We start from the raw sequence: 13,044 nt of genomic DNA, 5'->3' as shown, positions 1-13,044 counted from the left end.
CTGTTATGTTGGGAAGTTGAGAAAAAAATGGGGTCCCAGGAAGACTCCAGCTTTGTAAAAAAGCGTTGACAACTTTGGCTTGGTGTCTTAAGGGTTAATACATGTTCCTTGGCTATCCAGGGCCGCATATCAACTATAGGTTTAATGGAGCAAAGAAAATATCCCAACTAGAATGGTTTTAGTGGGTGATAAGCAGAACCAACTTAACAGCTCTGGGATGCTTCCAATAACATAGGTACACTACTGGCCATTAAAATTGCTACACCACGAAGATGACGTGCTACAGACGCGAAATTTAACCGACAGGAAGAAGATGCTGTGATATGCACATGATTAGCTTTTCAGAGCATTCACACAAGCTTATCGCCGCTGGCGACACCAACAACGTGCTGACATGAGAAAAGTTTCCAACCGATTTCTCATACACAAACAGCAGTTGACCGGCGTTGCCTGGTGAAACGTTGTTGTGATGCCTCGTGTAAGAAGGAGAAATGCGTACCATCACGTTTCCGACTTTGATAAAGGTCGGATTGTAGCCTATCGCAATTGCGGTTTATCGTATCGCGACATTGCTGCTCGCGTTGGTCGAGATCCAATGACTGTTAACAGAATATGGATTCGGTGTGTTAAGGAGGGTAATACGGAACGCCGTGCTGGATTCCATCGGCCTCGTATATCTAGCAGTCGAGATGACAGACATCTTATCCGCATGGCTGCAACGGATCGTGCAGCCATGTCGCGATCCCTGAGTCAACAGATTGGCAGATGGGGACGTTTGCAAGACAACAACTGCATCACAGACAGGAGCGCCTGCGATGATGTACACAACGACGAACCTGGGTGCACGAATGGCAAAACGTCATTTTTACGGATGAATCCAGGTTCTGTTTACAGTAGCATGATGGTCGCATCTGTGTTTTTTCGACATCGCGGTGAACGCACATGGAAGCGTATATTCGTCATCGCCATACTGGCGTATTACGCGGCGTGATGGTATGGGGTGCCATTGGTTACATGTCTCGGTCACCTGTTGTTCGCACTTTGAACAGTGGACGTTACATTTCAGATGTGTTACGATTCGTGGCTCTACTCTTCATTCGATCCCTGGGAAACTCTACATTTCAGCAAGATAATGCACGACCGCATGTTGTAGGTCCTGTATGGGCGTTTCTGGATACAGAAAATGTTCGGCTGCTGCCCTGGCCGGCACATTCTCCAGATCTCTCACTTACTGAAAACGTCTGGTCAATGGTGGCCGAGCAACTGGCTCGTCGCAATACGCCAGTCACAACTCTTGATGAACTGTGGTATCGTATTGAAGCCGCATGGGCAGCTGTACCTGTACACGCCATCCAAGCTCTGTGTCACTCAATGCCCAGGCGTATCAAGGCCGTTATTACGGCCAGAGGTGGTTGTTCTGGGTACTGATTTCTCAGGATCTATGCACCCAAATGCGTGAAAATGTAATGACATGTCAGTTCTAGTATAATATATTTGTCCAATGAATACCCGTTTATCATCTGAATTTCTTCTTGGTGTAGCAATTTTAATGGCCAGTAGTGTATATGTACCTTCCCCAATGCGTCATGTGTTCAGTATTACAGCGCAAATTCTGGTCTGAAGAGAATAAGAATTTGAGCAGATGTAGATTATATCGAAATGGGAGCGTTTTATGGTATGTTTGTGATTGCTGGAGTTCTTCGCCGCCGAAAGGTGTCGTTTTCTGAAGTATAGACAACAGACGAGAATATTCCATGTGCCGTTTTCATTGTTGCCATGACACGGAATCGACATGCGCATTCCAAAGAACTTTATCTGAGTAACCTTCTACACTGTAACGATGGGAAGTTGAGAAAAACTTGGGGCCTCACGAAGACCCCAGCTTCGTGCGTTGACAACTTTGGCTTGGTGCCTTAAGGGTTAATACACGTTTCTTAGCTATCCAGGACCGCATATCAACTATAGATTTAATGCGGGAAAGAAAATATCCCAACTAGAATGGTTTTAGTGGGTGCCAAGCAGAACCAACTTATCAGCTCTGGGCTGCATCCAAGAACATAGGTATATGGAATACTAGAGACGTAAATCAAGATGGGACAACAAAAACGGGAGAGGGAGGACCACAGAGATAAAATGTTCAAATGCGTGTGAAATCTTATGGGACTTAACTGCTAAGGTCATCAGTCCCTAAGCTTACACACTACTTAACCTAAATTATCCTGAGGACAAACACACACACCCATGTCCGAGGCAGGACTCTAACCTCCGCAGGGAGCAGCCGCACAGTCCATGATTGCAGCGCCATAGACCGCTCGGCTAATCCCGCGAGGCCCAGAGAGATAGATAGGAGGAGGAGGAGGAGGGGGGGGGGGTGTTTCTGGTGGCACGTACAGGGATCAGTTTCGATCAGATATGCACCCGTACTGGGATCAGTTTCGTTAGGAAATGTACGTTAACAGTCCTGCAGATCGTTGTGTTACTGGGAGATCGAAGCACACCCGGTTCATTTATGTGGCATGCGAGGTACAAACAAGCAGAGAGACTGCACGCACGCTCGGCAATTTACAGGCGTCCGTGCACGGCAGCCTCCCACGCCGGCGCTGGCCAGACAGCCGCCAGCGGCGAGCGGCGCGGAACCACGCCGAGATCGTGCCGGAGGGACGCGGCCGCTCGTGCTGTTCATATTTCCTGGCGTCCCTAATGAAGTCTCGCCCGCGCGAGGGCCGGCCGCCGTCGCTAATTGACTACGGCGGGGTCACATGTCGCCGGCGCCGCGCGTCCCCAAGGTCTCACACCTCGTCTGCCGCCATAACCACAGGCTCCTCGCCGCTGCGTAACGACGTCGGCTGCATGTGAATACTACTCTCCTGCATTAACGCATCGAAATAAATGTCACTCACACCTAAGTGTTTCTGCCATCCCGTTTCTCTCCATTGTTCGTGCCCAGCAGAACCTAAACGAGCCTCACGAGAAATATTACCAACGTTGCTCAGTCTCTCGAGCGCTGCATTGGATGGGATACCGAACGGTGAAAATTCCGAGGGCATCAGGAACGCCCACCTTTTTTTATACAGCGTGCTCCCTACCCATGATGGCAGGGTGGGCTGTTGTAGAACTTCTTTCTTTTTTCAGCCAAATTCCAACAAGCTGCGTGGGGGTCAAGCAGTTTCCAATTGGCAAATATTTGAGAGATGATTGCCAGTCCTGACATTTGCACGAAGACCAAGACAAATCTTCCGAAAGCTCTGGTCCAACCTGACGATTCAAACTACACTGCTAGACAACTGGTAAAGAATAGAGATATTGTTGGACAGGAATAATCACAGGCAATGATGGACGGCGTGAAACACACTACATACGTAATAGGGGTGGCTTGGTGTATTTATAAAGAAAAATGGTAGAAATTTCACCACTTGGGAAAGCAGGAGAACAGACACAATTATCGTTCATTATTGACACATATCAGACTCCAGTCATAAAGATCGATATCGGACTCTCAGTAAGGAATATGCTCACCTCCGGTACTAACGCACATTTTTCGGCCGTTATTCATGCTGGTTAAAAATGGTTCAAATGGCTCTGAGCACTATGGGACTTAACATCTGAGGTCATCAGTCCCCTAGAACTTAGAACTACTTCAATATAACTAACCTACGGACATCACACACATCCATGCCCGAGGCAGGATTCGAACCTGCCACCGTAGCGGTCGCGCGGTTCCAGACTGAGACGCCTAGACCTCTCGGCCAAAACGGCCGGCCATGCTTACTACCAAACTGTTGAGGAGTACTTGGGAGATATGGTCTCACCCCTCTCTCAAGGCGGTTTTCAGTTCTTATAAAGTTCAACGAGAGCAGTGTTCGTTGAGAAACACGTCTACCATGAGAATCCCAAGCACGTTTCATAGTGTTCTGGTGCGAGGAGTACCCAGAACATTCCATACGCTCAATATGTTCACTTTCCAATGAGTCTTCACATCTGCATTCTTCAGAAACATGCTTAAATTAATGAATAAAAATCTAAATCACCAGGTTGGTCTTTGCGATGGGCGGAGACGTGTGAGGGGAAATGCTGACGCCATCGGCGCTTGGCGCTATAGTGCGAGGTGGGTATGGTGGATTGAGCGAGGTGGCGCAGTGGTCAGCACACTGGATTCGCATTCAGGAGGATGACAGTTCAATCCCGCGTCCGGCCATCTTGTTTCAGGTTTTCTGTGATTTCCCTAAATCGCTCCAGGCAAATTCCGGGATGGTTCCTTTGAAAGGGCACGGCCGACTTCCTTCCCCGTCCTTCCCTAATCCGATGAGACCGATGACCTCGCTGCCTGGTCTCCTCCCCAGGATATGGTAGCCGATGCACAGTGTCCAGTTCTCGTCCAAAGCACTGGGCAAGTTCATTCATTTGTTCGGAAGGGGAGACCGACAAGCGGTTTGTCGCCGTTCGGCTGGTGGGCGATGACAGAATCGAGGTGCACGTCCTGCAATCTTTCTCAGTCGATTTTACAGAAATTATTCCGTAAAAAATTTCATTTTTGCTTTACTTGTAGCTTTGTATGTCACGTTCATTATGATGTGCCTATCGTTTTGTTAACGGTCATAGTTATTGTGACATTTGCATGGAAGTAATATACTGAACAAATTTCGAAAAAGTTTGCAAGGGAAAATAGAGATCGCTGTGATTTTGCGTCTGATGCATATTATACACTATGTGGTCAAAAGTATCTGGACACCTGGCTGAAAATGTCTTACAAGTTCATGGCGCCTTCCATTGGTAATGCTGGAATTAAATATGCTGTTGGCCCACCCTAACCCTTGATGGCAGCTTCCACTCTCTCAGGCATACGTTTAAACCAGATGCTGGAAGGTTTCTTAGGAAATGGCAGCTCATTCTTCACGGGGAGCTGCACTGAGGAGAGGTGTCGATGTGGTCGGTGAGGCCGGGCATGAAGTCGGCGTTCCAAAACATACCAAAGATGATCTATAGGATTCAGGATAACTACGGTAATGCACTGCCTGTGTTGTCAGAAGTATTATGCAATGTTCCTTTAGAGATGACTGCGGCAACAAGAGCCGTTATGAAATACTTGAAATGTATTCGCAGTAGCGAATATGAACAACCAGCAGCTGCATAATGAAATTAGTGAAAATTTATACCGTACTGGGAGTCGAACCCAGATTTTCCGATTATCGCAAGCGCTCGCTTTACCTTTAGACTATCCGAGCTCGCTTCAGACGCAAATTTCCATATATCCTCAACTGTGGGTCTACAACCTGTACTCGTACATCTACTAAGTATAACCCCGTATAGGGGAGACATTTTAATTGAAAGCCGCATGTCCGGTGTCGGAGGATAAATACGATACTGCAACGCCTGCATTGTTCAGAAGTACGATACAGTGATTCGTCGGACATGCATGCAGATAAGGCAAGGCCTAATAATAACACTGTTAAATCTTTGAGATAAAACAAGACCTAATATAAACACTCTCAAATCTTTGATTCGTATTTACCATAACTAAAGTTTTCTAAACTTTATGCACCTTTGATGACTAACTGAAACCCTCAGCTGCCGACAGGTGTTGTTCATATACCCCGATGTGGACAGCTGAAAATGTGTGCCCCGACCGGGACTCGAACCCGGGACCTCCTGCTTACATGGCAGACGCTCTATCCATCTGAGCCACCGAGGACACAGATGAATAGCGCGACTGCAGGGACTTATCCCTTGCACGCTTCCCGTGAGACTCACATTCCCAACTGTCCACAATTCTACATATGTAATGTACCTTATAGACATTTGCCCATTCACTGATTACTCGCGCACGCTTTGGCTCAGATGGATAGAGCGTCTCCCAGGTAAGCAGGAGATCCCGGGTTCGAGTCCTGGTCGGGACACACATTTTCAGCTGTCCACATCGAGGTATATGAACAACACCTGTCGGCAGCTGAGGGTTTCAGTTATTCATCATTTATTCCAGGGAAAAGCTGCACGGTCATCAACAGTATTCTGCTCTTTCGAGAACAGTTACTGTTTTCATATTTATGTACCTTTTCCTCACAAACCACTGATATTAGAGTACTAAATTTTGGAATGCAACTATTCAGTAATACAGTGAAACAGTCCGTGGAAGCAATTTTTATTAAACACAATAATAAGGCATTTATCTTTCCCCATGAGCCATGGACCTTGCCGTTGGTGAGGAGGCTTGCGTGCCTCAGCGATACAGATGGCCATACCGTAGGTGCAACCACAACGGAGGGATATCTGTTGAGAGGCCAGACAAACGTGTGGTTCCTGAAGAGGGGCAGCAGCCTTTTCAGTAGTTGCAGGGGCAACAGTCTGGATGATTGACTGACCTGGCCTTGCAACATTAACCAAAACGACCTTGCTGTGCTGGTACTGCGAACGGCTGAAAGCAAGGGGAAACTACGGCCGTAATTTTTCCCGAGGGCATGCAGCTTTACTGTATGGATAAATGATGATGGCGTCCTCTTGGGTAAAATATTCCGGAGGTAAAATAGTCCCCCATTCGGATCTCCGGTCGGGGACTACTCAAGAGGACGTCGTTATCAGGAAGAAGAAAACTGGCGTTCTATGGATCGTCAGATCCCTTAACCGGGCAGGTAGATCAGAAAATTTTAAAAAGGAAATGTGTAGGTTAAAGTTAGATATAGTGGGAATTAGTGACGTTCGGTGGCAGGGGGAACAAGACTTTTGGTCTGGTGAATACAGGGTTATAAACACAAAATCAAATAGGGGTATAGCAGGAGTAGGTTTAATAATGAATAAAAAAAATAGGAGTGCGGGTAAGCTACTACAAACATCATAGTGAAAGCATTATTGTGGCCAAGATAGACACGAAGCCCACGCCTACTACAGTAGTACAAGTTTATATGCCAACTAGCTCTGCAGATGATGAAGAAATTGAAGAAATGTATGATGAGACAGAAGAAATTATTCAGGTAGTGGAGGGAGACGAAAATTTAATAGTCATGGGTGACTGGAATTCGAGAGTAGGAAAAGGGAGAGAAGGAAACATAGTAGGTGAATGTGGATTGGGGCTAAGAAATGAAAGAGGAAGCCGACTGGCAGAGTTTTGCACAGAACATAACTTAATCATAGCTAACACTTGGTTCAAGAATCATGAAAGAAGATTGTATACATGGAAGAATCCTGGAGATACTAGAAGGTATCAGATAGATTATATAATGGTAAGACAGAGATTTAGGAACCAGGTTTTAAATTGTAAGACATTTCCAGGGGCAGATGTGGACTCTGACAATCTATTGGTTATAAACTGTAGATTAAAGCTGAAGAAACTGCAAAAAGGTGGGAATTTAAGGAGCTGGGATCTGGTAAACTGAAAGAACCAGAGGTTGTACAGAGTTTCAGGGAGAGCATAAGGGAACAATTGACAGGAATGGGGGAAAGAAGTACAGTAGAAGAAGAATGGGTAGCTCTGAGGGATGAAGTAGTGAAGGCAGCAGAGGATCAAGTAGGTAAAAAGACGAGGGCTAGTGGAACTCCGTGGGTAACAGAAGAAATATTGAACTTAATTGATGAAAGGAGAAAATATAAAAATGCAGTAAATGAAGCAGGCAAAAAGGAATACAAACGTCTCAAAAATGAGATCGACAGGAAGTGCAAAATGGCTAAGCAGACATGGCTAGAGGACAAATGTAAGGATGTAGAGGCTTATCTCACTAAGGGTTAGATAGATACTGCCTACAGGAAAATTAAAGAGACCTTTGGAGAAAAGAGTACCACTTGTATGAATATCAAGAGCTCAGATGGAAACCCAGTACTAAGCAAAGAAGGGAAAGCAGAAGGGTGGAAGGAGTATATAGAGGGTCTATACAAGGGCGATGTACTTGAGAACAATATTATGGAAATGGAAGAGGATGTAGATGAAGATGAAATGGGAGATGTGATACTGCGTGAAGAGTTTGACAGAGCACTGAAAGACCTAAGTCGAAACAAGGCCCCGGGAGTAGACAACATTCCATTAGAACTACTGACGGCCTTGGGAGAGCCAGTCCTGACAAAACTCTACCATCTGGGGAACAAGATGCATGAGACAGGCGAAATACCCTCAGACTTCAAGAAGAATATAATAATTCCAATCCAAAAGAAAGCAGATGTTGACAGATGTGAATATTACCGAACTGTCAGTTTAATAAGTCACAGCTGCAAAATACTAACGCGAATTATTTACAGACGAATGGAAAAGCTGATAGAAGCCGACCTCGGGGAAGATCAGTTTGGATTCCGTACAAATGTTGGAACACGTGAGGCAGTACTGACCTTACGACTTATCTTAGAAGAAAGATTAAGGAAAGGCAAACCTACGTTTCTAGCATTTGTAGACTTAGAGAAAGCTTTTGACGATGTTGACTGGAATACTCTCTTTCAAATTATAAAGGTGGCAGGGGTAAAATACAGGATGCGAAAGGCTATTTACAATTTGTACAGAAAGCAGATGGCAGTTAAAAGAGTCGAGAGATATGAAAGGGAAGCAGTGGGTGGGAAGGGAGTGAGACAGGGTTGTAGCCTCTCCCCGATATTATTCAATCTGTACATTGAGCAAGCAGTAAAGGAAACAAAAGAAAAATTCGGAGTAGGTATTAAAGTCCATGGAGAAGAAATAAAAACTTTGAGGTTCGCCGATGACATTGTAATTCTGTCAGAGACATCAAAGGAGTTGGAAGAGCAGTTGAACGGAATGGACAGTGTCTTGAAAAGAGGGTACAAGATGAACATCAACAAAAGCAAAACGAGGATTATGGAATGTAGTCGAATTAAGTCGGGTGATGCTGAAGGAATTAGATTAGGAAATGAGACACTTAAAGTAGTGGAGGAGTTTTGCTACTTGGGGAGCAAAATAACTGATAATGGTCGAACTACAGAAGATATAAAATGTAGACTGGCAATGGCAAGGAAAGTGTTTCCGAAGAAGAGAAATTGGTTAACATCGAGTATAGATTTAAGTGTCAGGAAGTCGTTTCTGAAAATGTTTGTATGGAGTGTAGCCATGTATGGAAGTGAAACATGGACGATAAATAGTTTGGACAAGAAGAGAATAGAAGCTTTCGAAATGTGGTGCTACAGAAGAATGCTGAAGATTAGATGGGTAGATCACATAACTAATGATGAAGTATTGAATAGAATTGGGGAGAAGAGGAGTATGTGGCACAGCTTGACAAAAAGAAGGGACCGGTTAGTAGCCATCAAGGGATCACAAATTTAGCATTGGAGGGCAGCGTGGAGGGTAAAAATCGTAGAGGGAGACCAAGAGATGAATACACTAAGGAGATTCAAAAGGACGTAAGTTGCAGTAAGTACTGGGCGATGAAGAAGCTTGCACAGGATAGGGTAGCATGGAGAGCTGCATCAAATCAGTCTCAGGACTGAAGACCACAACAACAACAACAAGGCATTTATGTAAGGGTAAAGCCCTAATATTTGATGTATTTTTTACGGCTGTTTGGAGAGCTTTGAAAATCCAGCAAAGGAAGATACCAAAATCCTCTTCGACAAATATTTGTAACAATATTATATCAAACTCTGTACAAAATGCATTAATTTCGGTCTGATAGATTTTTCAAAAAAGAAACATTTGTACTCACTTTGTTGAAATTATTTCAATTGTTTATAATTAAAAACATATAAGTCAATAAGCATGAAAACTTATGTCTGTATGCATATAACATTTTTGATCATCATAAACATCATCTTCCCTTCAATTATTAGGCCTTTGCCTGCTCGGAACTCACAAACAAAAGCATTTGCATATTTGTCGAGGTCTTACAATTCCTCTTTTACCATTCGGCTGTGCTTCATGATCTTCTGGGGAATTCTGTGACCTGCCATTCTCATATGGCGTTAGTCGTCAATGTTCACGATATTTTTGAATTTTTTCATTAATGTTGAAAATATTTAATTCTGTTCTAATATTTTCTTTTCTAATTATTCTCTTCTTGTACAGCTATTCGTCTTCTTTAGGAACCTCATCTTTGCTGTTTGATTTTCTTTCTTTTTAACCTATCTTTCGTTTCCACAGGATAACACAGGAACCGTCATCACTTCATACAACTGCATTATGGTCTCTTTTTGTACTTTATAGCCCAATGTTCTGCTAATGGTACCACAGACAGCTTGGAATTTATGTAGTTCATTTTCAGTATCAGAATAAAAATGAAAACTTATAGCACAGCCCCAATACGAGATTTGCGAGACTTGTTCTAAAACTGAATTATCCAAAACAATTTTTGATTTTACGATATTTCTAGGAATGCCATTATTTTTATTTTATTACTAGAAATTTTAATGTTAAATTTGTTGCATATGTATTTCGCTTAGCCAGTATATTGATTTTTTAAGGTCATCTTCATTCCACTGAATAATAATGATAGTACCTGCAGACAGAAACACGGTGCCAAGGCAAAGTTCAGCAATAGCAGATTTACTTCTTGTTATAAACGTAGATGACGCTTATGCTCAATACACTGGTCTTCCACGGTACTGAAGGACTGACCAATGTATGATCTGCCACAACTGCAAGAAATACGATAGACTCTCGCGTTATGAGAATGAGCTTATCCTTTACGAACCCTAAAAGGTCCCTTATCTTAGATGGTGGTCGAAAAACATTTCACGTGATATTTCCGCCGAAAACGACCAGCAAATGACAAATTTGCTGTTGCAAAACATTGCCTTGGTACCGGTCGTCCTATGGAATATAACAACACGGGGATTCTCACTTGTAGTTCCATCTACTGCGATATAGTTATTAAGAAAGCAATTGAGATTAAATTACGAAGTAATTGGAGGTTTTTGCTTAATTTCTACATGGGATACAGTTCTCTCTCTGGTCATACAGCAGAGAGTCAGAGTTAATGCTACTTCACCTGTTGGTTATTAATATTCAGTGTCGATCACTCCTATCATTAGCCATCTTTGTGTGTATGTATGTGTGTGTGTGTGTGTAATGTGGATTTAAATGTCTTTTCGCAGTACTGAAGAGTGATTCAGCTGCTCTGCCGATGTCGTTTTATGCTACCCCACATGACAGAACAATGTTGTTGGCCAGTTCGCTCTGGAGATGTGAAGCACATCGTAAAAATGTCGCAGACTGACTGACAAGGTATACGAAGACATCTTAGACATATTGTTTATGAAACTAGTTTAGCACATTAACACGGCGAGTCATATATTAATATTTTCATTGAATTATGTACCGGAAAATTGTTACTTCCTCTCTTCACATTTTGATATATCCTATAATTTCATTGTTTCCGATGGTGAAACATACCTTGTAAGGCAACTTTTCTGAGCCATTTATGAAAGATTAGGTACTATAAACAGAATGAACTTATGGAGACATCCACAACCTATATGACTACACCGCTAATTGCACAGAGAAATACTGGAGACACTTGGGTAAGTATGACAGAATTAAGGTTTATCTTGATCCAAAAATACGGTGTCATTCATTGCCAGTCCTCACTTGTATTTCTTACACTATGATTCCGTTTGCTAACATTCGCCCAAAGCTCTGAGAGGGAACTTACATCGATTACGTGGCTGTCGCCTGTCTAGATACAGTTCCTGATGCAGACGTAGTGCGGGTTGCATAAAACGGATTGGTAGGGGCATCTGGATCAATCTGTATACAGGCTGCCCACAAGACAGTATTGAAGGATGTGAGAGGAACGATGATTCGAACCAAAAACGTATAGTAAACATGGACTCTAAAATGAATACCTTAAGATCTATGATCACTTCATTTTAGATAATTAAAAACAAATCTCTTCTAATGCAAACTCTTTTCTTTCCTTACTCTGAAAATGGTAGTACGGATCAAAACAAGAAAAAAATTCCAGTAAACATGTTCTCTAAAGTGCATACCTTAAGAACTATGAGCACTTGTTCATCTTTGTTACTTTGACATCTCTTCTACTGCACAAGTGTTCATAGCTCTTCAGGTAAGCATTTTAGAGACCATTGTGGTGTGTACCGTGTCGTGTAGAATGTTTGTATGAATCGCGTAATTGTATTACTGCATTGTAAAGACAAGGACACGCTGTGAAATGTATCGTACGAATCTGATAAAGCTTGTTTGTGTAAATTAAATCTTTGGATGTTGGCCTAGTTTAATACTGTTTGCGTGATATGCTACGTGAAACTTTCAAAATATAACCTGTAAACAATCTGCGAGGATCCTGAATGTATTAAAACGCAGGTAGCTAGCTATACCTCTGAAACTTCCTTTAAATTGAAGCACCATGCACATAAGTAATGGCAGTTCCTTTGGTGGTAAGATTCTATTAAATGTTCATCTGCTTTATCAGAAAATACATCTCACGTACACGTACAAGCAAAAACCTCACAGTATTAAACTGTGGTGGTGGTGGTTGGTGTTTAACGTCCCGTCGACAACGAGGTCATTAGAGACGGAGCGCAAGCTCGGGTTAGGGAAGGATGGGGAAGGAAATCGGCCGTGCCCTTTCAAAGGAACCATCTCGGCATTCGCCTGAAACGATTTAAGGAAATCACGGAAAACCTAAATCAGGATGGCCGGAGACGGGATTGAACCGTCGTCCTCCCGAATGCGAGTCCAGTTATTAAACTGTCTTTGGTGGGTAGAGCTGTAAGTTCCGGCTAGTAAGCTCTCAGGGTTACCTTTTTATTAAATACCAAATATAGTTCTTTAATCAAATATCCAGCTATCATGGGATGCGTCCTAGAATGAATAACTGTATGTACTATCTCGTAATATCTGAAACTTCTCTCGATGAAGATTTGCTTTCCTTAAGTATTGATAAAACATCTTCTTTGCCACAGATTCTATCAGCACACACAAGCACGATATTTTTACATAAAATTCCTTGAAATTAAGCTAAATACCTAACCACTCTGAAGAAGTATTATTAGTATTATTTTTTTTTAAAATAAGTCTGAGTTGAGTATTGTTAATCAGTTCAGAAATATAGTGAAGTAAGGTTATCGGTCTTAAGATGGCCGACAACAATATGAATAGCATCT

At 42.9% G+C, this 13,044-nt stretch overlaps 1 non-coding gene across 1 annotated transcript; it reads right to left on the bottom strand.

Moving 5' to 3' along the window:
* Positions 1-5,615: 5,615 nt before the first annotated feature.
* Positions 5,616-5,689, bottom strand: Trnat-ugu. The gene has a single exon. It is a non-coding gene; the product is annotated as a tRNA-Thr (tRNA).
* Between the last annotated feature and the right edge of the window lie 7,355 nt (positions 5,690-13,044).

This window comes from Schistocerca americana, chromosome 7 (genome assembly GCF_021461395.2).
Source record: "Schistocerca americana isolate TAMUIC-IGC-003095 chromosome 7, iqSchAmer2.1, whole genome shotgun sequence".
NCBI classification, from domain to species: domain Eukaryota; kingdom Metazoa; phylum Arthropoda; class Insecta; order Orthoptera; family Acrididae; genus Schistocerca; species Schistocerca americana.
The sequence above is the reverse complement of the archived record's forward strand: the minus strand, read 5'-3'. Positions and strand labels throughout refer to the sequence as shown.